Source organism: Pyxicephalus adspersus, chromosome 1 (genome assembly GCF_032062135.1).
Source record: "Pyxicephalus adspersus chromosome 1, UCB_Pads_2.0, whole genome shotgun sequence".
In the NCBI taxonomy this organism is placed as follows: Eukaryota; Metazoa; Chordata; class Amphibia; order Anura; family Pyxicephalidae; genus Pyxicephalus; species Pyxicephalus adspersus.
Window position 1 is genome coordinate 120,646,752 of NC_092858.1, and position 26,704 is coordinate 120,673,455.

Below are 26,704 nucleotides of genomic sequence, written 5' to 3' on the forward strand. Positions count from 1 at the left end.
TGTGTGAAGTTGTCTGCCCTTTTTTGGATTCCCAGGATGGATCCTATTACCTATTGCAGCTAACCGCATAGTGGTGACTGAATCAGTAAGCAAGTGACGCAATTGTACAAGTGGGTGCATGAACTTACTAGGCCAGAGACTGCAAAGGGGTTGTTTTGCTGGCCTTAATGGGGATCTGAACAGACATTCTTGCAAATTTTTCAATTACACATGAATTACAACTTTGACCATTTGTTACAGCTGTTCAATCTGCATTTTATCATGAAGCTGACACATCTGAGGGATCCTATTGGTGCTTTCCCACGCCCCACAAAAAAAAAACATTAAAACTTCTATTCTCCACTCCACATCTGTTCTATGGACATTGCACTTCCCTAATCCTAAAATCATATAATACCACAGTCCCCATTCTAGTTTACAAGGTTTACAAGCAGCATTGACCCTTTTTATTGTCTATCAATTGTTAATCGGTTTACATGTAGACAATATCTATTGTTTTACCATTGTATACATATGAATAGATATGCTATATATGTAGTGCGGATCCTAGTTTTTTTTCCATTGTGTATTTTTTAGTTCTGTCAGCAAATAAAGCTCTTGATTAAGAAGTCCAACCATTTTTCAACCTTTGTTTCATGTTGCGCCACTTGCTGTCACATTACGTTGTGTCAGCATCACACAGTAGGTGGTCATCCTAAATTTTGGAAAACAGAAAATTGAATACTTACCTACTGTAATTTTCCTTTCCTGACATGTTCTATGGTAGTCTACACATGAGGTTAATCTCTTTGCTCCTCCTACTCCCAGGATTGTAACTCAATAATTTAAAAGTAACCCCTACACCTGGCATTCTGTAACTAACCATCCTCAAATAATAAGGGTGGGATGCCATGCTGACACGGAGCATGTCAGAAAGGGAAAATTACAGTAGGTAAGTATTCAAGTATCCTGACAGCTCCATATCAGGCTACAAATGGGAAAAATTTAGATCAAGCCAGGGTGGGATGCACAAAAATATTTCATTATGCAATGAGACAGTAGACAATATTTTCTTCTCAAAGTCAATTGTGGTCAATGCTGTTAGTTCTACGTTTATTATAACACAAAATGTGGATAGAGAGTATTTCTTTACTTTTTTCATGTCAGAAGGAACAATTAAAAGGGGTTCCGATCTGCTTATGGAAGGTGAGGCTTCCAAATATTTGCGTAGGAAACTGCCCATGTCAAGGTCACTTACTCGTTGGTTGGTAGGGTGAACAATTTTATGGTTCAGATGAAATGAATGAAAAGAAGGTATGGGTACAGGTAAGCATGGGTACCAGTACTTCCCTGTTCAGAAAGAAGGTGATGAAGGATTCTTTAGCCCCTAGAGACGCCACTTCTGATACTTCCCTGACTAAGGGGATCACCACAAAAAAGGCTGTTTTTTGTTATAGTAGGGCTAGGGAAACATTTTTGGTTGGTTTGAAATTGTCAGATGCAAGGAAATCAAGTGATAAATACCAAACAGGAAATCATAGTATTCTGGCAGGTTAAATTTTGGTGACTGCCTTAAAGAATTGTATCACAAATGGATTCAAGGCCCAACAGAGACCTGTGATTGCTGAGATGGCTGAGACCTTTCAGATTGTTAAGGCTAAGCCCCATTTCTAGGCCTTTCTGGAGAAATTCTAGGACATGCTGCACCTGCAGCTGGATTGCTTGTAAGTTTAGGGTGGTAATGAATAATTGAAAATGTTGCCACACCCTGTTGTAGGCAGAATTCGTAATAAAAAGCACACTTGTACCCATGCTGTCAGGCATAGCTTCTGTGGGCTCAGGTGGAATAGGGGATTTGTTTGCGCCCAATTTATAATGGGGGCTACTTCTCCCCTTGATTCTTCAGGCAACAGCTGTGACGTTGTCCATCCTCAAGAGGACTGATTTGTCCTGTATCAGATCTTGGAAAGCTAGGAGGGCTTGATATGCTGCTTGCAGTTCTAGCATATTGTAAACTGTGCCCGCTGGGTTGCTTCAAGACCTTTGTGCGATCTGATCTTGACAGAGTGCTCCCCATCCTTCCTTGCTGACATCTGAGATGAGGCTTACACATTTAAAGGGGAGAAAGGAGTGACAATTAAGGATATGACTTTCCATTGTCCATTAGGTTCCATTGTTCTAGGAAAGCTACTTATAAAGTGCACATTTTCTACTAGGGCCATGTTGTTATCGGGATGGTAGAGACCTTACCGTTTTTTCACAGTATTTTGCTGTAAGTGTCACTTGCTCGTGATCCTGGAACATCCTGATGATTAGGATTTTTTGCTCTGGAAAGAAGACTGTATTGACTACCATGTCTATCTGTGCCCTGAGATAGATCAATGTCTAGGTTCCAGTGATTTTCATAGGTGGCCTTACGAAATGTTTTCTAAGACCCATTTGTTTGAAATTCTCTCTCCCCAAACCTCCCAAAACCTGGCAAGCCTGGCCCCTACTTGGGAGGTTCGGGAGGCCAAAAACTCAAAAGGACTGAAAATTGACTGTACCCCTTAACTCCTTAAGAAGCTGACCAGATCTGTGAAACATGTAGAGTAATTGATTGGAATCCTTTTTTCCCCCCTATGTCACTCTCCAGTGAAAGTGATTTGGGAGAAAAAATGGTACTTATCTCTGTTGTAGCAAATTTTTGTCTAGAAAAAAAAATTTTGTCTCCCAACCCAATGTGCTTGACTTTTTGATTTTTCACTTCAGTGGCAGAAGAAATATGTCTAGTGGCCACTTTGGCTCCTTGACCAATTTTTAAAGATGCATGTACTATTTTTCTATATTTTCATTGGTTTTACATATCATGTAAAAATTAAAGATATTTTTATTACATTATATTGTTTAGTTTAGTACCTTGAAAATCCCACTTTTCAGTTTATTCCCTCCTAGCATGTCTATGCCCTGGGTAGTGACTTCTCCTTTGTTTTATTAGGTGTCTCCCTTGGAAAAAAAAGGCTGCTCTGCCTTCAGTGGCCATAGCTATTGCTAGGTCAAGCTTGTTTCCAAAGGGGCTTCGCCCCTCGTAGGGAATTTTTCACCACCCCTGCTTGGAGAAGAGATCTGCTACCCAGAGTTTCAACCACAGAGCTCAGTTACTGCCCACAGCATTTCTCTGCTACTGCTTTTACCATGTCAACAGAAGTTTCTGCTGAGAAGTCTGCAGACAAATTGATGTTTCTGACAACGTACAAAACCTAAATTTTACCGGGGATATTAGAGGTCACCAACTGTTTCTGACCATGTTTCTAAGGCATTGGAGGTGATGGTCAGTGCTATGGCAGGTTTACAGGCAATACCAGCAGTAGTGTAGGTCTTTTTAAGATCTATATCTTTATGCCTATCTAATACATCCTGAAAGAACACAGCTTTTTCCAGTGGATGTGATATGTGTCTTTCCAACCTCAATAAGGTGGAATCAACCAACAAAGCATTTTTTAAATCACTTTTTTCTTATATGAATAAACTTTGGAAAAATTACTAATTAAGGAGACTTTCCTCTCTGTCCTATTCCATTTTTTAGTGATTATCTCATGGATTTCATCCATGACTGGGAAGGTTTCCAAAAAAGAAAAAAGATTAGCTCTTTCGTATAATGTCTTTTTCTTTGGAGGGTCTTGGGCTTTCTCTTCCCAAGCCAACGCCCGTTGACGTTACCCAGAAGTTCCCCGTGACGTAGGTGCGTGCCGGATCATGGCGGGAATTTTAAATTAATTTGTATTAGATTCAATATAAAAGAACTTTATTGAATCCAATACAAAGTAATAATTATATTTATATATATTATATATATATATAACTGTCAGCTACACTGTGCAGTTATATTACAGTTTTCAGTATTTTTAATTTATTACATTTATTAAATACTGGACATATTTCTGTGAGTTATGCCTAAGAATTACAGGCCTACAATGTAAAATAAACTTTCATGAAAGACAATGTACCGCTATTAGACATATAAATCCGGACAGAAATTAACTGCCCAAGAGGTTAATAGCCTTAACATAAGTTGGACTAGTGAAAAAAAAAACCCTAAACTTTTTGTTTCCTCAATCTTGACATTCTGAATGGGATCTTTCTTTACATAATGGATCATACTGAGCTAGAGGAAGGTCATGACACCTGGATCTTGAGGGGAGGGGGACCTGTAGCAGGGGCTGGTATCCTAACATCAGTGTTTCTTGTAATCTTTGTCTCATTATTGCTAGCATTTGTGAATTATATGTTTGTTTATCTCTTGTAGCGTCTTTGAAGCAATTCTCACACACATTTTCCAAGCATGGCTTTGCCAGGGCAAGCCTAGCAGCCCTACTAAGGGGGCTGAATTGTGTGCTCAGGATCTATTCCTTTAGCTTGCATCATACATTCATCAATTGAGGAATGACCAGTGTGAATATCAACTGGGCTATGGTGACGCATATGGCAAGCAACATGTTTGTTTCCAGGGGGGGATCTGCGCCTCATTGACACTGATCCTCTGCTTTTACTTCTGGTAGCAGATAATATATCTTGCATATTGGGACAAGGACAAAGAAAGAAGATGAGTAATATGAGAATGAAAAAAAGTAGTGTTAACCTATTTTAGCCTATATCTGAAGAAAGGGTCCAGAGCATGCAACCTTCCAGTGCTAACTGATACTCACTGAAAGTGAAATCAAGAGGAGGAGGTGGTACATGACAAGTAGCATGATTCAATATGGGAAAAAGGGCAAAGCATGGAGTATTTGTGGGCAGCAGGCAGGAGGGAGTTAGCAGAGGTAACGACAGTTGAAAAACATAAGCCTGTTTACATGGGATCACCACAATGGCATTTTGCACAAGTCATTGAGCCATTCTCATCTGTCAGGAAAGGACAAAGCAGGGGAAAGAGGAGGTGATTCACCCTACTTTCAATGCCACCAAGTACCCGCTTCTTCATCCTTTTTTTTTTTTGTTCTTGCTATGCAAGTAACCTCTGTTTGTATTTAGAGAGGGATACAAGTTTTAATATGTTGTCAGACAGGTTCTTATAATCACCATTTTATTTACCAAGTTTACACAAGTTGTTTCTCAATTTTGTCCATTCCTACTGAGGACTGACTGCATTCATTACCAAATCCTATTCTTTTTCTCTTGGGTAGTGCTGTTTCTCTTCTTACTTAGGGTACATTAAGAGTTAGGCAGTAGAGCATAGAATATCTATATTATTTTCTTGATTTGAGTTCTCAATTAACACACCCAAACTGGAATACTAAAATAATTCACCATTGGGGGCTGATTAACAGAGTGTGTTAAAGATGGCATAGGAGGATGTAGAAAGAGCCTGCTGATCACTGGAAATTGATTGATCTATGTATTGTTGGAGGAGGAGGTAGTTTGAGCTGGTCTACAGTATGTTCAACTGCATTTATAAGGGATGGCTGGCACTACATTTAAGAAAGATCAAGCATGCCTGTACCTTTGTAGTTTGTGAAGCACTACAGCTTGAATATACTTGAGCCAATTCCACCTGTCCCCCACCACTAACCCACCTACCACTATTGCCCCTAATTTTCACTCTGCCCATGTTTTTCCAAATTGTAATATGCACAAAATATACAATGGGCATCCAAAGTTGTGACCCTATATTTTAATATTTTTCAATTTCAATTATATTGCACTGAATGGTTGTAAAAATAAGTGATAAAGTTAAAAAATAGCAGTTCAGTGTTAGAAGTATACAAACTATTTTACAGTCAAACACAATTCTCAGTCTCTACACGGATCTCACTTTTATCCACCCAGTGCCTTCTTCAAGTCCCCAGATCAGTAGAGGCAAACTGCAATTTTGGCTCTTAAAGAACACATGCTTGATGTTTCTGTACTTAGACATAATTAACCACAAAGTCCACTCCCGCCATTCAGTGAAGAGTGTATATTACCAGGAGTTGTCAGATAAAAGTTTTTACTTCCACTTTAGGAAGATTTTTAGGAAGCAAAATGGATATTTTAAGATGGGTAAACCCATCAGATGATGCAGAATTCAATGCTAAATCGAAATGAATGGCCAAAAAAGTTTATTGCATAGCAACAAATAAGTTGTGCTATTATTTGCACTGCCCATAATCTACAATGGAAAGCAGGATGAGAATCATAAAGTAGGTAAACACAATGACAAAAATGTAAAATTGAAACTGTAATCATCTATAAAGGTTTATTCTAAACACCAGGGTAAAACTCACCCTTTTTTTAGTTCTGAATGGGAACCTTTTAGCACTAAGCATCGATGCATAGGGGCAATTACACTGAAAGGCAACGTTAAGGGAAAATTCCACTGAAAGACAAAGTTAGGAAACAGTACTGCCTAATGCTCATATAGAGATAATTCCACTAAAAGGAATGAACTGGCAGTAATTTTATTGTGGTTGAAGTATAATCTGCTGGTTACTTTTTTGTGAACGTAGTTAGCACTGCAAAAAGAGATGTAAAAACCTGTAAAATATGTTTTACTACAGGGTTCTGCAATTTGTATTTACACCCCTGTTAGTTAGATTTATCATCCCTTTAAATAACCTTTTAAGGTGCTGTAAAAAGCATTTCTAGGTGCTGGTGAGCAGTTTTTCCAACTTTGTCTGTTCATTGTATGTATATCTCTCCCAGATATTTTTGGGTGTTCCTGGGTGTCCTAATTTTTAAACTTCAGAATTCACTAATATTATGCTTGGAGAGACAGAGCCTCTAGGGGGCACTATGGCTTGCACAATAGTGGTGTGATCCCTGAGAAGGGCCAAGGTGTAGAATCTAAGCAGCAGTCCTTGAGCATACCAGGATTGGTAGGACAATGCACTGTACCAAATCAGTAAGTGGGATAATAGTCAAATAAGGCCAGGGTCAAGGCAGGTAGCAGACAAGAGAGGTCAGGAACAAAGCCAGGGGTCAAGAACCAGAAATGCAGAAAATAGACACTGGTGTCACAGGGGCCATCTAAAACACATGGGGACACAGCAAGCAACAGGAGGCACAGGTGACACAGGGGTCAACGGAGACAAAGGGAAATGCAAGAGACGCACGAGACACAGGAAACACAAGGGGTCACTGCAGACACAGGGGAACACTGGAACAGCATAATGGAACAGGCAGGGAAACAACAGACCAGACAACAAGGGGTTAACACAGGAGCTGGACTGAGAAAGCACTCAATTACCAGGCTAAATATTTAGCAGAGCTAGGGGGCTTGACAGTAGGGAAGACACATTGCAGGAACGCAAAGTGCTGTGTCTGAGTCAGCTAAAAAGCCAAGGGTGATAAGGGCTATCCCTTGATTGGCCAGTGGGAGGGGCCAATCTAGAAGAGCAGGACCAAGGTCAGAACAACATGCGCACAAGAGAGGTTCAGTGACTTTAGCGATGAGGACAACTGTTTTATTTCTAAGGGTAGTTTGGAGATTGTTAGCTAATACAATAAGCAACTTTTACAGTTGTTGAATAAAAGGATTGAGGCAGTATAGAGCACTAAGCTAGGTAGCAGCATTTCCCCCAACCCAACCAAATGACATTGATAAAGATTGAAATAGAAGAAGCTTCCATATAGTTTTGTATATATACTATACACGGCATAGCATGAATCCTGTACATCGGACACCAACTGTTTTTTCCATAGTGATGAAACGTAGAGATGCACAGCTCCAACCAACTGTGCTACTTCCTTGGTTTACTGCAGCAATAAGGCAGTTTTAAATGTAACTAGTGTAAGTTGCAGCCCCTTGGGGGGGCAGCAGTGGAAAACAATAATGTATGCTGCACAGGTCTCCATGAGAGCTACTGTCTGGCAGGATAAGATCCTCTGTGCCTCTTTTATACATTTGGGAGATGTCTTAAAATAAGTAAGGTTGCTTTGATGCTTTAGATTGTTGGTTATACATATTATTTTTGACATTTTCTAACACTACCCTACATTTTAGGTGTGCTGGGTAGGAATCCTGTCTTGGACGCAAGTTGAAAGGTGACCCTGGTCCTCTTTTTTTTTCACATGTTTTGTGTATTAGGAATTCATATAATCTAAAAGCAATTATCAGTTCTATTAATTTTTTACAGGAGGTATTATAAGCATTATGCTGTGCAATAGTGTCTAACAGATGTAAATTAATTATGATTTTTATGTAAAAAACATTTTGCTAAATATATGAACAAGGACAAGAAGGACAGAAAGTGGGAGCAGATTGAGAAGATGTCATGTTTTTACCCATGCATTCCTTTCATTGTCCAAGTAGAGACCAGGGACCAGGAAGTTACATAGTTACATAGTAGGTTAGGTTGAAAAAAGACATAAGTCCATCAAGTTCAACCACCAGGGAAATAAACATATCCCAGATATAAAACCCTGTAAGACATAGTTGGTCCAGAGGAAGTAAAAAAAAAAGTCTGGAGTCTGATATTGTGCATTTGGGAGTTGTGTCTGTTTGACTGTTGGATTGTGTTTGCTTGACTGTCAGTTTTGTTTTAAACAGCTTTTTTTGCATGCTGGCCTCTAAGGGGGAGTGGTCAAGGCTTCACAGGTGATTTAAGTCCTGGGGCACTCATTTTGACCTTACTCATTGTTTGGCTTGTGAAACTCAAATGGACTTAGAAAAAACATGAGTTTGAAAACAGCTCCTAGGTGAATACTGCTGTGTTTATTTGCAATTAGTATGTTTGAAACATTTTTTGGGGTTTGCCTTACTTTCCTTTGCAATCTCTTTCATTTTGTAGTTTTTGCACATTTTATCTCCTTTTTACATCTTTTGTTATATTCTTTACAGGTTTCAAATGATGAAGGTGATCCTTCATTTTTATATTTTTGGAATGCCCTTTTCTTGTTCCATATGGCTTTTTTAACATCAGCTGTGAGCCACATAGGTTTTAATTTTAGCCTCTTAAACCTAATACCCATTGGAATATGTTTTTCAGTTTTCTCTTGTAGAACAGACTTGAAACCCTCCCATTTCTGTTCTGTGTTCTTTGAGGACAATTTTGTCTCCCAGTCCAAGTCACAGAGCACCACCCACATTGTTAGAAAGAACTAGGTCCAGCAGAGTATAATTCCTAGTTGGGGCTTCTATAAACTGTACCATCAAATTATCTTTCTTAAATGTTTTTCTAAATTAAAAAATGTTTTTATTTTTTCTGTTTTTGCTTTGTTTACATCTTACATTAAATGAAATCATATTATTGCCACTGCTACCCGGATTCTCTTATATGCACAATTGTTATAAGCTCTGCATTGTTAGAAAAATAAAACAGATACAGCAGAATATCATTTCTTGTTGGGGCTTCTAAAAACTGCACCATAAAATTATCTTGTATTAAATTCACAAATTTCCTCCCTTTTGCTGTTCCTGTAGTGCCATTACTCCAGTCAATGTCAGGGTAGTTGAAATCTGCCATGACTAAAACACTTCCACTTTTTGCTGCTTTTTCTGTCTGTGCTAGTAGTTGTTTTTTTATTCCTTCCTTAGTACTAGGGGGGCTATAGCACTCTCCAATAATTAATTGTGTGTTATTCAACCCCACATTCAACTCCACCCACAATGGCTCAACCTCATCACTTGTTCCATCCTCAATTTCTTCTTTCACATTCACTTTTAGATCACTTCTCACATACATACATACATACATACATATATACATACATACATACATACATACATACAGACACCACCAACCTTTCATTTGTCTCTGTCTTTACGAAAGAGAGTATACCCAGGACTATTGACAGCCCAGTCATGTGATGAACAAAGCCAGGATTCAGCAATGCCAACTAAGTCATAATTCTCCTCAGTCATTAAAGCTTCCAACCCCCCCATCTTGTTTGCTAGACTTCTAGCAATGGTGAACATGCTCTTAAAAACCATTGCTGCATTTACCATCATTGTTTGCCAAATCATTTTGTTTCAGTACAACTAGTACTGCACAATCCAATTTTTGTTTGTAACATGGGAAGTTCATTACAATTATCCATAATCCTCCCCCCAACTATACCCAATCCACCCTCCACTAGTGTCTGACCCCTGACTAACCTTTCTGCCACCTTATTTGACTATCCCACCCCCCTCTGTCCTAGTTTAAAAATCTCTCCACCATTCCCCTAAATCTTTCACCTAGCACAGATAGACCCCCTTTATTTAGGTGCAAACCATCTCTGACATACAGGTTGTACCCCAATGAAAAGTCAGCCCAGTGCTCTATGAACCCAAACCCTTCCCTTCTACACCAGGACTTAAGCCATTCGTTTAGCTGCCTAAGCTCCCTCTGCCCTTCCTGTGTCGCACAGTTAATATTCCAGAGAATATAGGCTTGGAGGTCCTTTACTTCAGCTTGAAACCTAGTTCCCTAAACTGATTTTTAAGGATCCTCCATCTCCCATCTATATTGTCATTGGTTCCAACATGAACCAAGACAGCTGTGTAATGTCCAGCCCCTCCGAGTAGATTGTCTACTCAGTCGACCACATGCCTGGAACCAGAAGACTTGGTGAAAATTTAAACATTTGCTAGAGAAGACACATTGTAGGGAGACAGCAAACCATTCGGATGAAGGGATTCGGGTGACAAACTATTCTTTCTGTCCTCCTGATCATAGAATCCCCTATGACAACCAATTGTCTTTTCCTTCCTGCCTTTCGCTCCCCTCCCCTACTAAATATGCTGCTTTCCTGGCTGTTAGGGGTAGCAGTAACATTTAGAATTGCCACCACTTGGTCTGCCACCTGCACTTTGCAAACATGTTGGGGTGTTAAAACATAGGGCTGGCCTTCATTTTCTGGGAGCCCCCACCACTCCCTCTAGTTACATTAACCCAGCTCCCTACATGTTCATCCTGACTAACCTCCCCACCCTCCATATCTAAGCCATTAACTGCCTGCTCAGTGAGTTGCTCACATCTGTCACAGCGGTATTCACCTGAGAGCTGTTCTATTTGTGCATACATGTGGCAGACTGTGCACCGAACCAAACCTTCCCCCTTGCTACCACTCATTTTCCCAGTTAAAAATTTTTGTTTACAAGGAGTTATAAAAAGTTACTTACAGAGCCACTTGTTTCACAAGCCTAACAGTGAGCTATGAGGTTACATAGCTCTAACAGCTGTATAGAAGTTTGGCTTTGTATTCTGGCAGATATTGTACATTTCAGAATTTAGGGGATAGAAATATGAACCTTTTGACAGGTAAAAATACTCCCATACTTGTATTTCAACTGTGTACTTAGCTGATTGCCTGGAGTTCAGCGTTATGCACATTGACTGCCAAGTGTACAAATTTGAGAGGGCTTGCACTTTTAGCCTAGCAATTATGAACAAAAGAATGATGTGCACTTAGAACACTTAGCAAATGTTTAAATGTTCACTAAGGACAATTAAAAAAGTATAGTTGTTTTTCTAAACTGGCAATTATATAATTAAGAATCTATTTCCTAATAAAGTCATTTGCCCAGCAGTACGTTCAGAAAGTGGGCACTCATCATAAAGAATAATTTAAGACAAGTCAGCCAGAGGATCCCAGTACATGTCCCCAAAGCTAGCTCACAGATAGCTGTTGGGGATTAAAAATACAACACACAACACTACACAAATGTGTTGATGCTGTTTTTCACGCCCCTGATCTCAATGCAGGTATTTGTATGCATTTTTTTTAGAAGACATGTTCTTTAAAATAAAAAAAAAAACACTCTTGGCAGTGTAAACATTAAATGAACTATCGATCAGCTAGCTAATAGTACAATTAATTAAATTATTATTTTATAATATCATGAGTATTTTATATAATAATATAAGTACAACAAATGTATATAGCACGCGGTCTAAGAACACTATCAAAACCTTTTTAAACCACTTGTAACAAATGTTATATTATATATTGGTCATAAAGTTATACATTTAAAAAAACAAAATTATTTTGTAAAAGTAAAAATCAATGTTTCAGCATAAGAACTGTGGATAACAGTTCCTTTTGAAAATCCTACACAAATATTTTTTTAAAAGACCCTTTTGCCTCCGGAGAATACAGAAACTATAATATGTTTATTTTTTCCTATTCAGGGATTATGTTGACTCAAAGTAGCATTTTTCTGATTGAGTGCCTGCCACAGTATTTTCAAAGCAACCTCAACAAGCAAATCCGAACCTTGACACAATGCTAAAATAATGTGTTAATAATCCTCTTTCTTCTCACTTATTCTTTTGTAGTTTCTCTTCTTGCCAGGAAATACTGTTATAGAAGGAAATGAACTCAATATACATAATTCAGTTGCTTTGCAAAGAAATATATAATGATTATGTACAGTAAAATATAGCATAAATAAAATCCCATTTCTCAACATTCATAAATAAACAAAGAAGATTGTAGACATGGTAACATGATATGACATTCAGAGGAAAAAAAATCAAATATTGCTTCATTTTAACTAATGTTCAAAATAGGTCAAATGTTAACACATTTCCCCAAAAACATGAATGTAATAAATGATAGTTGACCGAATAATAAAAAACGAAATCTATTAATAATATTCTGATTTCTATTCCACCAATAATTTCTTTACATTTTTAAAGTAGTATAACAATTTGCATAAAATCTTTCCTGCAATCCTCCTAACAGATATTACTTTTTAAAGAATTGTTGCAAGGCTTGGGTTGAAGTTTAGAGAACCTTATAATATATTAGGTTCAATATTTTCACAAATGTTTCATGCATTATCATGACATTGATTTTCCTATTACCTAGTTGTTACTTTTCTCTAATTCCCTCCACCCTTAACCTCCCTAGTGGTTCATTTCTTTCTGGATTTTTATGTCAAAATTATCCATAATCCTCCCCCCGACTATCCCCAATCCACCCTCCACTAGTGTCTGACCCCTGACTAACCTTTCTGCCACCTTATTTGACTATCCCACCCCCCTCTGTCCTAGTTTAAATATCCCTCCACCATTCCCCTAAATCTTTCCCCTAGCACAGCAGACTCCCTTTAATTTAGGTGCAAACCATCTCTGACATACAGGTTGTACCCCAATGAAAAGTCAGCACAGTGCTCTATGAACCCAAACCCTTCCTTTCTACACGGGACTTAAGCATTGATTTTCCTATTACCTAGTTGTTAGTTTTCTCTAATTCCCTCCACCCTTAACCTCCCTAGTGGTTCATTTCTTTCTGGATTTTTTTTTTTCATTGTAGGCCTGTAGTTCTTAGGCATAACTCACCAGAATATGTCCTAACAAGAATCTGAGTAAAATAAAGATTGAAACACAAAAAAAGTCATAATAATAATTAAATTTATTAATAAACTTTAAATAAATAACACAAAAATCTGAGGTTTTTATGATTTTTCTCATAAACTAATAACTAGTAAACATCCCAGGTGGGATAAATTTTGAAAAAAGGGACAACAGAGTCCAACATCACAATCAAAAGATACTGGCTACTTTGTATTGGATTCAATACAGTTATTTGTATTGAATCCAAAACAAAAAATTTGAATTTCCCGCTGGCCACGCCCCCCGGCACATGCACAGAGGTCTCCAGTAAACTCCTCCGATGACTCATCAAGACACAGAGCTGTTGCAGGGGGAAGACAGGAAGAGAGGAGCCTGCAGGAAGATGAGATCACTGAAGCAGAACGGAGGAGGACGCCGGCAGATAAGGTAAGTCTTTATTTATCATTTATTTATCGCTGCTTTACCTACCCCGAGTGTGACTCCACCACTTTTAGCAAGTTTTTTTCTACCCCGAGTCACACTCGGGGTTACCGCTAGGGAGGTTAAGAAGCCACACACATCGGGGACAGAGATGTTTTTTTGTAACATATGAACTTTTTGCTTTTCTACCTTTCCCACTATACAAGACATGTACCATCCCGTTGTTCATGCGGCAGGTGACCTCTGTATAGCTTTGACGTTTTGCTCTTACCTTTTGAATGTATGAGCTTATTGACAAGTAAACACAAATGTATTGCCAAAAAACCCTCTGATTTCTATTGGAAACTTTTCTTGTATTTTATGTATACCTTTAGGGGTTCGCTTATGCTTTTCTCCAACATTTTATAGGGAAGTACCAAATTTTGTTTTCTAACCATGTCTAGGTCTAGAATTTTGTACTCTTCTAATCAGAAGAGGAGCCAACCCTGGAATTGGATTATGACAGATCCCACTATGCTGGGTATGACCTTCACCCAATGGGCCATGAAGGATATGTACTGCCCCTGCCCACAGCCACTGCTCCACATATTTGAATTGTATAGATCTGGCTACAAAGTGCAGGGAAGTGGACACATTACAGGCTACATTTTCAGAATATACAGGGATAGCTTGGTTTTAAAAACAGTGGCAACTTTGTATTTTCACAGGGCTAAGCACACTATAAGTATACTGAGCACCTATATAGGGAGTTCGCATCCACCGATTTGTACCAAAGAGACTTTATCGCTAGTAAGTTTGTCAGAAGAGTTTTCAGTTCCCATGCCAGGGGATGGCTGGCAGCATACTACTGTTTCCAGGCCAAACATTCTCAAATGGAGAACTGATCAATACAAGCCGAAAAAAGAAAGGACTCTGCTGGAGAAACAAAAACGGCCCATTTTTAATATTATTTGTATTGATATAGCACAACATAATAAACAGCATCTTAAAAATTCCATGGTCATGTCACTAACTGTCCCTCAAAGGGGCTTACCATCAAATGTTCTACCATAGTCAATTGTCATTATCATAGCCTAAGGTAATTTTTTAAGGTCAAGCCAATTAACCTACCTGCATGTTTCTGAAATGTGGGATGAAACTGGATTACCCAAAGGAAATCCATGCAAATACTGGCAGAACATACAAACTCTTTGCAGAAAGTGCCCTGGCTTAGATTCTTGATTGCTACGATGTTGAATGGCCCCTAAAGGCAGCAGTAGGAGCAACACAGCAGTGTCAGGATTAGCAACACAAACATTTTATATTTTATTTTTTTTGAGGACTGGATGGAGAGGACAAGGTAGGATTTGCTGGGCAGAGTGTTTCTCCCTTGAAAGTGGATAATGATCTTTCATGTGCCTGATGAGGCGAAATGTTAATTAATGTGTACTTGTTTGTCCATGGCTTAATCTGTGTTTACATACGATGCACAGTAAAAGATATATCACCATAGGAAGGCATACTGTAAAAATGTTTATACAGGGGACACTCTTTGAACTAATGCCTCACAAGTTGAAGCTCTCACTGCTGTGTGAGAATCTACAACTTTAGGGGCAAAGGTATCTGCAACTTTATTGGGCAAAGACCTGCAAACTTTATGAAAAGCCCTGCCATTTAAAAACCTTTTTTTTCTAACATAGGTGTTACTGCACAGTACCATCCTCTTTTCCCCACTACAGTCCTCTTCATCACTTTTTCCTGGTTTCCTTTACCTGGTCGCTGTTTATTGAGAGATAGAGAAAGATAAAAAAAATACCATTACTCACACTTCAACAAATTTCCAAAAAAAATTATCCCGGTGAGCATTGGTATGTGAGATGTGTGGCAGTGGCATGTGTGTGTCGGGGGCCGGGACCAGCAGGAAATTTTAAATTAGAAGTATATTTCAAATGTACCGATCAAATCATACCGCCAGGGAAGTTAAGAAAGAAATATGAATTAGGACATGATACCAAGCATACTAAAAATTTCAGGGTTTCAGATACTTCAGTTACCAAAATGCTTGGGTAATCCTATTTATATACGACATGATCACCTTTAAAAAGGTGTGCGTCCACGGGTTCTAATGTACAATGTGACTGGTGCATTAAAAACAAACACAATAAAGTAGGTAATGTAATAATCCTCTTTTTTAAATTCTCTACCATTGATTAGGAATGTAGGCTAATACATTTCTCAAAGGAATTGTTGATAGCACTTAATTATGCTTTATCTGTAAACAGAAAATAAGATGACAAAATACAAATATACACGTTTATTGCATTACTCCATATCATACCATATCATATAATGATATAACATTATATTCATAAGCTACATCTGAACTTGAGTATTAACATGCCAGTAATAAAAAAAATCTATGAACTGGACTCCCTAAGGAAGAATACATCCATATATACCCACACACAGACATGGCAAGTTGTTTAATTTAATCACTGCCATTTTTTACATGACAGAATGTTGTTAATGATAGCTTGCAACTAGAAACATGCAGTTAATTTGCACGTTGATAATTTGCAGAATGAAATCATATTCCTTCTAAAAACATAGAAATGTAGAAATGCCCTTAATACTATTATGCATATATGTGTTCATGAAAAACAGTGTACTGCTTTTGGTACAGAAATCTAGACATCAGTGTAATGCCCAGGTGGTTAATAAACACAGAAGAGGATAAAAACGTTAATTTTTTAACTGCTTACACTTCTAATTCCAAGAACTATCATGCTTATGCAGGTTCAGAATTCTAAGCCAATTTAGGTTTTTCTTGTTTTTCTCAGTAATATTAGCCTGACACTTTGAACATGTTTACAGTATTTGAGGACATTGTAATGTCTTAATCAATATGATGTCATCCTTTATTCTACTGTCCCCAGGCTTATGGAACTATGCTGCCGAATTGCAGTGGAGGTCAAAGATTTGCTGTCTTGTAAGGGGTACATGAAATACAAGTTAGACCTAATTACAAATCATTAGGAAGACTTTACTTTACCTTTACCCTACACCTTCTATTATCATAATTTTTTCACTGTGATTCTTTGTGCTAGAATTTCATATGGATTTCCCTTTTCAAAGTTGAACTGTAGTTCTGTTTCATTGGAAAGTAACGATCAGGCAGGTCCCTATTGCTGAATAGGACAGGCGATGTCCATTGTACAAGAAAACATACTATCCTGCCTAATGTTCTAAGAAAAAACTGGAAAGGGATGGAGGGGGTTGTCCCGGGATATCCCAGGTATCATCAGTCAGGAAAAATGTTTTGTTTTTTTTATTGCAAAGGAGACATTGCCTGTTCATTAAGCATTTTTTATTTTGCAGATAATAATCTGCTTTAATCCTTTTATAGTAAAGATGAGCGTTTATCCCCAGAGGAAGGGCATAGAGACCAGGAGAAGAGAAAGGCCTGGGAGAGTGTAAGGTAGTGACTGAACTACATGGTGGAAAGTAAGCCAATGTATACTGTCCTCTGCCAATAGAAATACTAAGTTAAGGGAGTGAGTTTTTCTATGCTTCTGCTGTGTATTTTGCACCCAGAAGAACTGCAATGAGATGGATCACTGTAATTAGTGAGCGACCTGATAACAGTGAGTCTGTTTTTTACATGCAGGATTTATGGTTTGTTGTGCTGTGCTGGGCAGTTTTTTTCAAATGAAATAGCTGCATTAATACAATGCATGTTAACAGTGGACTAGACTGGTGGGAATTAATTCTAAAAGCATCTAAGAGTCTTAAGTAGGGGCTGTCAATCCTCCAATCTGTTTATTGAAACATACTATATATGTACTACATATTCTTTAAAGCTAAAATACCTTTTCAGAAGATATGATGTGCTTTTTCTGCACCTAAACCTGCAGATCTTTGACATTTATAGGTGTAGCTATTTTGCGAAAATGACATATTAGGAAGTAAGATCTTCAGATACGTTCATACATTTGATGAAAAGGTTGCTCTTACTACTCACCTTGGGGTTGATTTATCAAAGGTAGTGACGATGCGCATTCATATGGGTAACCCATGCCAGCATTTAAGAAAGCATAAATGACTGTCGATAATAAGCAAAAACAAATGAGCAAACTAACCCAGTAATTATTACTCAAAGCAGAAGTTCATTTCTCCCCACGCACATGTTAAGCATATTGTTAAAAATGTTGCTATTACTACAAATATATAGGAAACAGTGCTCATACTAACCAAGAGTGATGTACTGTGTGTGTCTGTGCAACTCATCAAAGCAGTCTGAACATGTACAAAATCTGAGTTTAAAAAGTTTTGTATTTTATCGGGGCAATAAAAGGTTAACTGGATACCACTGGGTGCATATCCAGAAAGAATGTAGACAGGTCTGCTGGGCTTTTTTTTTTTTTTTTTTTTATAGGACTTTCCCAGAGATAAATCACCAGCTAAGTAAATGTCAACAAGGTGTTACATAGGCTATAATTCGACCAAGATGATGGCTTGCTCAAAGTTATGCGCAAAGATATATACATGTAGTTTACATATACACTATATGCATTTATTTATGCATGTAACAATATTTCATAATATATATAGTCTAAAGTCTAAAAAATCTTTAATGTGTTTATTCCTAGGCTTTTGTAACCCTTTAAGGAAATGGGTATGCATTAAGCACCACTGTACTCATTCCTCGGGGAGGAGAGGAGTGGATTTCTAGGGGCTCCTTCTTAAAGGGGACTTCCGGATTCCAAATACGCCAAACCCAACCATCCAGCCCCAACAAAACTGGCCACAATGTGGGCAAAAGTCCCTCTCCCCCCAGGGTGGCCTTTGCCACTGTTAATATATTTAATAAAATATATTTTTTAAAGTTTTAAAAAAACAAAGAACTGATGCTAAACAACATGAGCTCACTGAGGTAGAGGTAGAGTCAGAAAGTATGTTTCAAAATTGTCCTTTATTATAGTCTCTTAAACAATCTTAGTATTTAAAAACAAATGCTACAATTCTATTATCACCTTTTTATTGTAGCACATCTGATATTTGACTTGAGGCTTTAATACAGGTTTGGTGTGCAATGTCTAGCACTGGGCTGATTGGACCATTTTTCTTCGGCAAAGCATCTGGTAACATGACCACCGTTACAGGGGAAAATTACCTGGGAATGGTAAAGGAGTTTCCAAATGTATATTTTTCAACAAGATGGAGCCCCTCCCCACTTAGCCAGGTTAGTCATAGATTTCTTGAACATCAAGTTTCCTGACCAATGGATCGGTCGAATGGATACCCTCAAATCTGCTCTGCGCTCCTCTGACCTTACACCTTGTGATTTTTATGTAGAGCTATATCAAAAGCAAGGTGTCACAGCTTTAGGAAAGAGTCCACACAGCCTAGAGCGAGGTCAGGGAAGAGATGCTGCAAAACTTTGGAGAGGCTCATGTCCGAAGGTGGCTAAAAGTTGTCAAAAATGGAGGTATACAACTAGTCTTCAAGTCGTTTGAGCCTAGCAAGTAAAACTGCAATGCAAACTGCAATGCCTCCTTTGTTAAATTTGAATAAACTCTTTTTTAGACTTTTGGGACACCCTGTATATGCAATAAAAAAAAGTATGGAAATATTTTATGGGTAGGTACTTTAACTGTATCACTAAACTAATAAATAATCTAATTCTTGAATGTCTTCAAGACCTTGTCTTGCCAAACATTACTGATTTCCCACTGTAAGACCAGGAAACATATTTTGTCTGGACTAGGAGGAATGGAAGAGCAGTAACTATTGTCAGACTCAGCTGCCTGCCATGTCTGTATTTATTCTCTTGCTGAGACAGGCAGAAATTTAGGCCCCGTACATCTATTCAATCGACTTCAGATGATTGTCGCTAGAAACAATGTTTTGGAACTATCTGATCTATCTGTTTAGGGTAACTGAAAAATTGACTTGAGATTAATCTTTTGTGGAGGTCTTTACATTTTATGATCAAATACCTTAGTGTTGCATTAGTTTAGTAGCTGCAATGGGCCAGTGGAAAAGCTCATATTTATTTATTTATTTATACATTTACATCTCTAAATGTTGCAAGGAAAGAAAATGGCATACACAAAAAGAACTTATACTTGCATACTAATCAGTCCTGATCACATACTCTCCTTGCTGCCCTTTTCTCATTTTTCTGTAACAAAAAAAAAAAAAAAAAGTATATTACTGTTTGGTTTTTACTTTTAATGGAGTAGATATTATTCATCAGGCAACAGGGTAATATTTAACGCTTGTCATGAAATTATTTCCTGTTACATGGTGTGTTTCTTTAGGAGAGAATATTGATTACTTCCTATTATCTTTAAACTAAATCTAATTATATTTAAAGCTATATATTATGATAATGATGACAGTTTCTTTGCAGACTATTGTGTATATACAAGTTACACTTATTACATTTTTAGGTATGGTAAACTTCTAATTTTGTAATAGCCCTAGTAATAAAACTTTTACTGTGTTTCAGTTGTGTTATGTTTTAAAGCTAACTTAGTTCTATGTACTTTTGTACTGTTTAAAGATTGTAAAAGCAATGTTGGAGCAGTACAATATTTTAAGCATAACACATTTCAGCTAGTGAAAAGTTTGAGTTGAAATCTGAAGTAAAGAGTTAGGGACAACCATGTAACTGCCACCTTACTATTTCACTTATAGAACTGAAACTATAACATTCAAGTACTATGGGGCAGTACAATATTTTAAGTATAACACGTTTTATCTAGTGAAAAGTTTGAGTTGAAATCTGAAGTAAAGAGTTAGGGACAACCATGTAACTGCCACCTTACTATTTCACTTATAGAACTGAAACTAAAGCATTCAAGTACTATGAAGGACTTTGCAAGTGGATTTAAAATAATATTATTATTATTATTATTATTATTATTATTATTAATAATATTATTCATAAACAGGATTTATACAGCAACAACACATTACGCAGTGTTGTACATTAAATAGGGGTTGCAAATGACAGACTAATACAGACAGTGATATTGGAGGAGAGGACCCTGCCCCGATGAGCTTACAATCTAGTAGGTGGGGGAATTTACACACAATAGGAGGGGAGATATGTAGTGGTGGGAAGTAGGGATGGTTTCAAAAGACAGAAGAAGATGGGTAGGCAAGTTTGAAAGAATGGGTTTTGAGTGCTCCTTTTAAATGAGCAGAAAGTTGGAGCAAGCTGAATAGGATGAGGAAGACCATTCCAAAGAGTTGGGGCAGCTCTGGAGAAGTCTTGTATCCATGCGTGTGATGAGGTTATGACTGAGGAAGTCATTAGTAGGTCATTGGTGGAGCAGAGAGAGCAGCTGGGGGAGTACTTTTTTTACCAGGTCAAAAATGTTAGTGGGAGAATAACTGTGTAGAGATTTAAAGGCAAAGCACAGGAGCTTGAATTTGATTATAAGGTGAAATGGAACCCTGTGTAGAGATCTGCAAAGAGATGCAGCGGAAGAGGAGTGGTGGGAAGGATGAATGAGTCTGGCTGCAGCATTTATAAAAGACTGTGGAGTAGAGAGTCAGGTTAGTGGAATACCAGAATAGAGGAGGTTACAGTAGTCCGGACGAGATAATAAGAGCATGTACAATGAATTTGGTGGTCTCGGGACAGGTAGGGGTGGATTTTGGAGATGTTGCGTAGGTGAAAGTGACAGGACCTGGAAATGTTCTGAATATGGGGGGTAAATGAGAGGGCAGAGACAAAGGTGACACCAAGACAACGTACCTGAGGGGAGGGCTGAATAACAGTGTTGTTAACAGATGTATGTCGGGGAGATTTGGAATTTGAGGGGGGGATGATGATGAGTTCTGTTTTATCCAGGTTGAGTTTCAAAAATCGGTCAGACATCCATAATGAAATGGCTGACAGGCAGCATGAGACCTTATCCAGGACTGAGGGAGACAGGTCAGGGGTGGATAGATAGATTTGAGTGTCATCAGCATACAGATGGTACTGTAAGCCAAAGGAGGATATGAGACTACCGAGAGAGGAGGTGTACAGAGAAAGGAGAACCGGTCCAAGGACTGACCCTTGGGGAACACCAACAGGGAGGAGAGTGGGCGAGGAGGAGTTACCATTGAAAGAAACTTGAAAGGAGTGGTCAGACAGATAGGAAGCAAACCAAAAGAGAACAGTGTCACTGATACCAATAGAGCGCATGATTTGTATTAGAAGGAGGTGATCAACAGTGTCAAAAGCAGAAGAAAGATCAAGGAAAAGGAGCAGGGAAAAGTTGCCTTGAGACTTAGCTCTGATGAGGTCATTGGCCACTTTAGTAAGGGCTGTTTCAGTGGAATGGGCAGCTCTAAAACCAGACTGGAGAGGGTCAAGGAGAGAGTTAGTGCTCAGGTAATCGGTGAGTCTTTTGTTGACAAGGCGTTCAAGAAGTTTGGAGACATATGGGAGAAGAGAGAAGAGGGAATTGGGTCAAGCGGACAGGTAGTAGACAGATGTTGAGAGAAGAAAAGAGACTCTGTCCACAGTAACAGGGCTGAGGGAGGCCAGTGATGATTTACAGGTGGAAGGGGTGGATATGGTTAGAGTGGCCCGGTAAGCAGAGACATCGTACCTGATTTTGTCAATTTTATCTCCAAAGTGGGTGGAAATTTCTTGGGCAGAGAAGGATGTTGTGGGGGGAGCAGGTGTGGGGTTTAGGAGGAAGTCAATCGTTAAGAAGAGGTTGCGTGGGTTGCATGCTTGAGAGGAAATGACTGCAGAGAGAGAATTTTGCTTGGTGACAGTGAGCTCTGTGTTAAAGCTTTGTAGCTTGGCTTTGTAGTCCATGAAATCAGCGCTGAGGCCAGATTTTCCCCACTTGTGCAGTCTTTTGTAGCTGTTTGGTGTGATTGTTGTGCCAGGGTCTGGGGTTGGCAGGGCAGGGGTAGCAGAAGGTGGCTGGGGCAACTTTATCCAAAGCCAAGGAAAGAGAGTGGTTTACCATGGTGGCAGCTTCATCTGGGGGAGGTGATTTTGGAGAGGGCAGGGGTTAGGAACGCAAGGCAGTTTGAGAAAAGGTTGTGGTCAAGGTTACGGATATCTCTCTGCCATTGACCAGGTCTGGGATGTGGCAAGGGAGGGCAAGAGTTAGATAGGTTGAAGGTGATAAGGTTGTGATCAGAAAGGGGAAATGGTGAGTTGTCAAGGAGGGTGAGGTTGCAGAGTTTAGAAAATACCAGGTCTAAAGTGTGTCCGGCTATGTGTGTGGGGCCATTGATGTTCTGAGTGAGTCCAAATGAGGAGGTAATGGGGAGCAGTTTGGCTGAGGAGAGAAGGTTGGGCTCATCCATTGCAACATTAAAGTCACCAAGGATGAGGGTGGGCAGGTCATGGGAAAGAATGTGTGGGAGTCAGGGGTAAAGGGCTAAAGAGACAGACAGAGTGGACTTATGGGATATGGACTTATGGGTAGGTTTACAAAATTGTTTTTATTAGCTATACTGTAACTGGGTAAAAGATAGCTGGTTCTTTCATATTGTTGGCAAATCTATAATGTAATGTGGAAGGCAGATCACTAACTCACTCTTATGGGTGTACCTGTTCCCCCTATGACCTAGTACAATTGTCTAATTTTAACTGGTGCACAGGGGCCTCCTACCCTCACATTTGTACTGACCAACGGTTTTTCACTCATCGGTGACAAGGGCCAATAAGCAACTATTTAGATTAATGATGCCTCACATGTTCTATAATGATTACATATATTAGCCCTTTGTCTTCCACAACAACAACAGAAATCCTGTTCTATGCTTTGGGAAATCTTCCTCGAAGTAGGTAATTGTTCTCAAAGTATGGTGCTTGTTCTTGTGTTGTGAAGATCATTCTTTGGAGGCAGTTGTGAAAGAAAGACTTGTTTGCAGAACTGGAACATGAGCTGGGAAATACTGCTACGTTGTTTTAGATACATCAACATATTAGTAATATTAAGGCTACTCAAGATATACCCATCAATATGTTATGCTACTTCCTTCTCTGAGAAGTGCTGAATTTATTTTCCACAGCAAGAAATTTAATTTGTGTTTCTTGAATTTGGTGGTTCTTTACAAACAATTTGCACTGTAATATACATTAATTTCATAAAAAATAGTATACACATTATGAAGTAAATGTGCTCAAGTATTTCAAGTTACTAAGCAATTAAGGAATGTAACTTGAGCAAATAGCACCATATACACTAGGCTCTCGACTATCCTGCTCGCTACTATCCGCCTTCCGTACTATCCGGCCTAGTATATAAAAAAAAAATTCTCTGTAATAAAATGCTGGGACGTTGTGGGCGGGCATCTTCTGTGGTCCTCCTGCATGGCACAAATTGAGCCGTGCTGGGCATGGATTCCCCCACCCCGGCTGCCTGCTCTTCACTTCTCCGATTGTGTGTCGGCAGGTGCAGTGTGCGGAGTGCCGGCCCGAGGATGTGAGTACTGTATTACTATGGACTATCCGGCCTGCCCTTCCACCACATTGGGCCAGATAGTCCAGGGTCTACTGTGTATAAGACAACAATGGTTTCAGTGAATGAGGACCAAATACATCTCAGAACTAGATCCAAGTGCTAGTCACAATAAGTGGATTCCTGGAGAAGGTCTACTGTGATGAATAATGAGACCAACAATCGAAAGCCAGTCTCTGCAAAGCATTGAGTCTCAAACACCCTTATTCAAAGATCCTGTCCAACTGCTATTGATTGGGCTCAAAGACTGTTGTCAGTTTTCTATTGTTCAAAGTAGAGCCAAATAATCTTTCCATAAAAACACGCTGTGTATACATTCTTCTTTCCCTTTTCATTCCTATGGCTGGGGCCATAGGTTGGTTATGAGGGAAAGGGGGTAAGGGTTAGCACAGTTTTTTTTAATTTTGTGGATGTCTGAGTTCTTATGAAAGACATGTCTCTGTTGAAAGATAATCCAGCACTGGATTTGAAAGAATAGTTGTGTTATTGGTCAAACAGATTATTGTGCATTCATGTTTATTATATTATATTTCACCAATAGGATAAGTCTGAATAATGATAAAGTCTGCATAATAAAGAAATATACATTTTAATGAGGTAATATACATTTTAATGAGGTAGCAATGTATGAGCACATAGCCTTGTTAAACATATGTCAGACTGAGGTCCATAAATTAAATTGCTAAATGTATAGGCAGGGCCAATTTTGTACTCTTTTTCTTCCCTGGGCTGGCTACCTTGTGCAGCCCCCTCCTCACAGCTGCATTGAAAACAGGCACTTAAGGCTACAATCAGACTGGTGGTGAGGTTGCGGTGCAGTTACTGCTTCCTTATGCCAGGGAACCGCTGCCTTGGGGACCGCAGTAAAGGATCGGCATGGCAGACAGCGGCCCACTGTCAGATGTGAAAACTCTTGTTCTTTAAGAACTAGAGCTGCAGTGCAAGTGACTGAGCTGGGAACCATGCAGGATCGCCTGATTCCACTGCAAGTCTGAACCTAACCTAACTTTACTTTCAAAATAAATTGTACAAAATAATTTAGGGTACAAAAAATAGTAAGCTCTTCGAATATCTCCCACAGGAAAACTGAGGACAAAGACATACAGACAGACACACATATTCAGCTCACTTACTGAAAATCTTACCTCTCCCAGCTGTCAGAAGTGGAGGAACCTGACCCCTGCTTAACTATTGGCTGATACTCGCATCCAATCAGAAGGCTCCCTGTGTCACAGAGCTCCCAGCTGTACGGTACAGTAGAGTTGGACAAGTCTGTACCTGTTCTAAGTCAAATTAGGTTAAGTTAAGATGGATGTTCTAAGTGCAGAAATCTGTCCCAGTGTAAAGAAGTACATATATGTTCATACATTTATGCGGCAGACCAATTAAAATTACTCACATTGTGAAACCTCAAGACAGAAACATGCTCACTAGATTATAGACAAAAAAATTACTAAGGATGGCATCAGCAAATTCCAATGTACATCAGTATTTATAAATCTGTAAAAGCATCTGTACAACATTAAACAATAATGCTGTGCATAAAGAGGGAGGGAAGATAACTGGCCTGATTTATTAAAGCTCTCCAAGGCTGGAGAGGATACAATTTCATCAGTGAAGCTGGGTGATCCAGCAAACCTGGAATTTGGGAAATTCATTCCAGGTTTGCTGGATCACCCAGGTTCACTTAACAAAGGGTATCCTCTCCAGCCTTGGAAAGCTTTAATAAATCAGGTCCAATGTGTATGCTTTTGATTATCCTTCGGGAGGGAGAGTTCATACAGACGTGGGGACCAGGGTGGGGGAATTGGTGCAATGGGTTGAGGGGACAGGTAATGGAAAGAGATATTGGGTCTGATATACCTGAAGCTCCCCAAGACTGGAGAAGATAGGCTAGTATGGGAGAACCTTGGTAATCCAGCAAACCTGGAATTAATGTGGTCTATCCTCTCCAGTTTTGGAGAGCTTTAATAAATCAGGCCCGATGGGAGAAAAGAGAAAACCTCATCTAAACAGAGATGAGGGAATTAAGGGAAGAGATACAGGTGGACGGGGTGCATGCGGTTGGAGTAGTACATGAGCTGAGATATCACTTCTATTTTTGTTGGTTTTAATCTTCAAATTAGGTCGATTGTGGCTAGAAAAGGTAATTGGTGGTGGTGTGTGAGGGGGGGGGGGTCGAGTTTAGGAGGTAATAAATTAAATCACCCAAGTTTCAAACAGTGTTTGCTGGATTCTTATGAAAATAAAAAAGATAGATATGAAAATAGGCAATTTTGGTTGGCAACAGTAAGTGTAGTGGCTTAGTTAGGTCTTGTAATTTAGAAAGTTGCTATTGAGAGCAGATTTGATTCAAATTGAGTTCAATTGCACCATCATTGTTGTACCATGGCTGGGGGTTGGTGTGATAGTAGAAAATTAAAGTGACAGGGGCAATTTTATTAATAACTAAAGTTCATGGTCCTGAGATGTGATTTTAGAGAGAATGGGACCTTGAGAGTAGGATGTAGCCTATGTTATAGATATCCCCCTGCCATTGATATGTCATTAAGGAGTATAGGAGGGAGACCTGTAGAGTTTCAGTTGGTCAGA